The 4913-nt window shown below is 32.4% G+C and overlaps 1 long non-coding RNA gene across 1 annotated transcript; it reads right to left on the reverse strand.

Moving 5' to 3' along the window:
- Positions 1 to 268: 268 nt before the first annotated feature.
- On the reverse strand, positions 269 to 4659 carry LOC120272479. Its single transcript, XR_005540205.1, has 3 exons — positions 3742 to 4659; positions 661 to 705; positions 269 to 478 (listed from the first exon to the last, which is right to left on the reverse strand). It is a non-coding gene; the product is annotated as an uncharacterized LOC120272479 (long non-coding RNA).
- Positions 4660 to 4913: the final 254 nt, after the last annotated feature.

Consider the following 4913-nt stretch of genomic DNA (forward strand, 5'->3'; position numbering starts at 1 on the left):
TGAAATAAATCTATATAATTGATTGGCATCACATTTGGTGAAGGAATTAAACTGGGTCACTGTATTCAATTGGTTCACCACATGCACAACTACTAAATGTGTGATGATGACTCATGTATTAAAAAAAACATTGCATGACATTCATGTATATGAAAGAACACATGCAGAAGGAACATTTGAACAAAACATTCATGATCATGGCATGGGATGAATCAAACATGTATGGCATTGACATCGAATGGGGTCATGCATATACATGGCACACAAAATTACTGCATGATATCAATTCTCAAGTAATGTGAATGTGCATGCCATATTACTTGATCCGAACATACAGTAGAAGTTCATGCATACAAAGAACATTATATGAATGTGTTTTGACTCTTGATTAAATATAGAATATTTAGGAAAATTCTCACACCCCGAACACAGTGAGCGGACAAACGGCAGCAGACCCCCAGGTGTGAACCTTGTAGACCTGCAAGGCTTCAAAACTTGACTCAGGACATGCAAAACTATAACAAACCAACTGAGTTATAGGATGATAGACTCTACAATGTATACAATGTGGGGATACAAGAAGTACAAAATATAAAATTTCAGGGATATAGGAACTGACAATGATAAGGACTCAAATTTTACAATAGAATAAGACAATACCTATAGATAGCTTTTCAAAGTCCACACTGGTCTACCACTCTTGATCTGAAAAGGATTTAAAACAAATCTATGAGCTCACTAGCCCAGTAAGTAATCCATAAATTGTTTAAAAAAAAACAAGGTTTATAGATCTCAATTTCAAATATTGAGAATAATTCAAAGTTTAAATAGAGTTTAAACAGATACAAAATAAATAATTCAATAGAGGTATAGTTTCCAAGTAGTACCGCTTTTCAAGAGTATTGTAATCAAAAGAATATCATATTTCAAATCTGTAAATCAGAAATATAGAAAATTGCCAAATATGAGTATAAGTCTCTAAAGCTTAATTAGACTAAAGCATAAATTTCTGAAGTGTGTTTCAATAGTATACTGGATTTCCAGGATAATACCAGTCTCCAAAATCATAATTTACAAAATACATAGTATAATATTCTAATAAAAGAAAATTTACAAATATGTCATTTACCAAAATTTGAAACCCAGAAACACGATCTCAGAAATAGGGGTGAGCAAAACAGGGTACCCGACCCGGTTTTTAAAACTGGATCGGGTACCCGGTTTTTCGGATCGGCAAAAGCTTGACCCGTATCCGGCCCGGTTTAAACCGGATACTAAAAATCGGGTACCCGGTTTAAACCAGATCGGATATCGGATATCCGGATCCAAATTAAGTTTCATCTACTCCATGGATTTTTTTTTATATAACAACATCAACATTCATAAAAAAAACAAATATGAGAAACTTGTAACTTATAAAGAGGATTAAAACCTTACATTATTCTCCCCACAAAAAAATTCAAAAAAATAATAAAGAGTTTCACCGATCTTAGACATAAAGATTTGAAATTTTTTTCCTTTTACTTTTAACCCTATAAGAGTTTAAATTTATTAATATGTATATATATATATATATATATAATAATGTAACTATATAAGTAACTCTTTAAGTATTTAAACAAGGGTTTTAATTTTTTTTTCTACTTACAACATCCTTGTAAAATTTTAAATTTATTAATATATATATAATAAATTTAAATTTTATATGGTCTAAACAGTAAAAAAGAAAAAAAAAAATATCTTAGAGGGTTTAAATGAGGGATTTGGATTTTTTTTTTCTTTTTTACTTTTTAAACCATATAAAATTTAAATTTATTATATCTAATTATATATATATATATATATATATATATAAATGAATATATTAAAAACCGGATCGGATTCGGATACCCGATTTTTAATTTCTCCCGACCCGTATCCGATCCGGTTTTCACCTTAAAAATTTGGACTGACTACCCGACCCTCTTTTTCGGATATCGGATCGGATCGGATCATCGGATCCGGATTTTTTTGCTCACCCCTACTCAGAAATACAAAAACTCCAAGGCAAGACAAAAGTCTGCGTCTGAGATATACACAAAAATCAATAACACATAAATAGTGCAATTAAAGAAAATCAAAATCAAAAGTCAAAGCCGAAAGTAACAAATTCTAGTATATGTCTCCAAATTTACTATAGATGCCAGAGGTCATTTGTTTGCCCTCGGTGACCCGAGCCAGAATAACAGAACTCATTTATTAATTTATCCTTGGTAACAGGAGACTAAAATATCAGATAGCTATTTATTATATCACCAAATGGACACGGTGCTAGATGGCCATTAATTATTTCACCAAATGGATATGGTGCAAAACTATAGTCTCATATTTTCAGAATTTGTTATCGACAAAGTCAAAGTTTAATTCCCCACTGAGAGGGTTGTATATCGTTCATTTGGAGACCAAAACATTTAGATGCAAAACTCATAGTCATAGTATGGAGTAATCAAAAATTCAGAATCTCAAGATCCTAGTTAGGAAAAATAACTGAATAGATAGAAATTATTTACAAAAATTATTAAATAAATCGCCAAATCATACAAATCACCATAAACATTTCTTTTAATGACACTAGACATACAGGGCATCAACAATTTCAGATTTCACAAGTTGTTGGACTCTACACAATTCACTTTGTAAATTCACATCTCACACTTCACCGCATAATAACAATTCTAAACATGTCTCACATCATAGCACATAACTCCAATAACATATTCTTAAATGCACAAATATTTGGCATGACTTAACTTAAGACATTCCTGAACATTTTCCTTGTTTAATACTTCCCCATAATTTAGTCTCCAAGAGTGAGAAAAATTATGCTACACCTGAACATTTTGCATAGGAACATCATCCTACACAAGTCTTTTTAATAGATCATAACTCCTAATCTACAAATCCAATAAACTTCAAATTTGGCAGGTAGATAGATTAAATAATTCGTTACAACTTTTCAATTTTAATCTTCTACAAATTCAGCCTCTATGACCTCCGAAGTTAGGCCACAATTTCCATTCAACTCATTATCATAACTTGAAAATTTACTCTAGTAATTCCATGCATGAAGCATACAATATCATAGTCTCAAATCTATAGAAATCTAGCCCAATAAAACTTGAAATATTGGCTCTAAGCCAACAAATGATCTAATTTATTTCCCAAATGCCGTCCTTGCAATTTCAATAAATATATCATCAAGGAAACACTATGATCTCCACTCTTGATAGAAAATGACATGATCCACTTTTAGGAGAATTCAAATCCTTGACATATTTTTAGATACAAAAACACCAACTTAGACATATAAAGCTAAACAGTAATTAGTAGTTATAAAAAAAGGATAATCAAACAAATAATTTAAAATATAATTAAATAATAATTATCAAGTCATAAACAACTGACCAGAAGGAGTAAAAGAAAGAATTAACTAAAATATAAAACTTGAAACATATTTGAAGATAAAATAATTATCTTATCACATAGTTAAGCAAATAAGTAGGTAATTGACAAAAAATAATTGAAATAATGAATTAAACCATACTTATAATTTTTGAAAATCTCAAGATAATAAATGATTAACCAAATAAAATAATTTACCATAAGTATAATTAATAGTAAAACCAAATAAATAATTATTCAAATAATATCAAAAATTTTGCAATTTTTATTTGTCCAAAATAACCAGTGCGGATTACTTACCTACTACCAGTCAAAACTCCGAATTTCACCCGAACACCAACTTAACAACCAGCAAAAGTCCTACACTCGGTGTGTGATACACCTATGCATGCAGACACTGGAGAAAACACAGCCATCGAATTTCCTTAACAAAAGCAACTGGACACATCTATTGATTGGATACCAGGAATGAAGAATATTCATCTGAAGGATCTACCAAGTTTTGTCAAAACAACTAATCCAAATGATCCTTATCTAAACTTCATGTTTCCCAGACCTCAGCCATCATCATCAACACATTTGATGATCTAGAAGGCACTGTTTTGGAAGCCATGGCAGAGATGCTCCCCCTCCCCCCTCCAATCTACACAATAGGGCCACTTTCCTTGATCTCTGAATACGGTTTAAGCTTATGGAAAGAGGACGTGAATTGTTTGGAATGGTTGGATGACAATTTACCAAAGTCTTTCATTTATGTCAACTTTGGATATATCGCAATGCTAACAAAAGAGCAACTGACAGAGTTTGCATGGGGATTGGTAGATAGTGAGCATGACTTCTTATGGATAATAGATAAGGCCTTGTTAAGGGTGATCAAGAGAGTGATGTTTCTCCTTGAAGAGATCTTGAGAGAGATGAATGGGAGGGGATTGATAACTAGTTGGTGTTAACAAGAGAAGGTGTTATGCCACCCAATCTACAACAGGATTCTTGGCACACAGTGGGTTGAATTTGACAATAGAGAGCATAAGTGCAGGAATGGCCATGTTATGTTGGGCTTATTATGTGGATCAACAAACAAATGGTCACTATGTTTGAAAACATTGGGGCATGGCCATGGATATTGAACATGATGTGAAGAGAGAGAAGGTTGAATCTTTGATCATGGAGTTGATGAGTGGAGAGAAAAGGAATGTAGATGAAGGAGAAGGTGTTGGAATGGAAGGAGAGCGCCATGGAGAAAGTGAGCAATGAGAGAAGGGTTTTCCTTTTGAAGTCATACTCAGATGATCAAGAAAGGATGACATGTTGTGAAAATCAAAGCTAGATAGGAGTTGAATTATTGGAGTTCACATGCTGCATACAATGGGAGGGTTTTTCAAAGTGTCTGGAATCCTGGCACCATAATTTCAAAACATACACATGAAGACAAGGAGTGTGGGTTCCACAAAAAATATAACCATATCTATACT

Source organism: Dioscorea cayenensis, chromosome 11 (genome assembly GCF_009730915.1).
Source record: "Dioscorea cayenensis subsp. rotundata cultivar TDr96_F1 chromosome 11, TDr96_F1_v2_PseudoChromosome.rev07_lg8_w22 25.fasta, whole genome shotgun sequence".
In the NCBI taxonomy this organism is placed as follows: domain Eukaryota; kingdom Viridiplantae; phylum Streptophyta; class Magnoliopsida; order Dioscoreales; family Dioscoreaceae; genus Dioscorea; species Dioscorea cayenensis.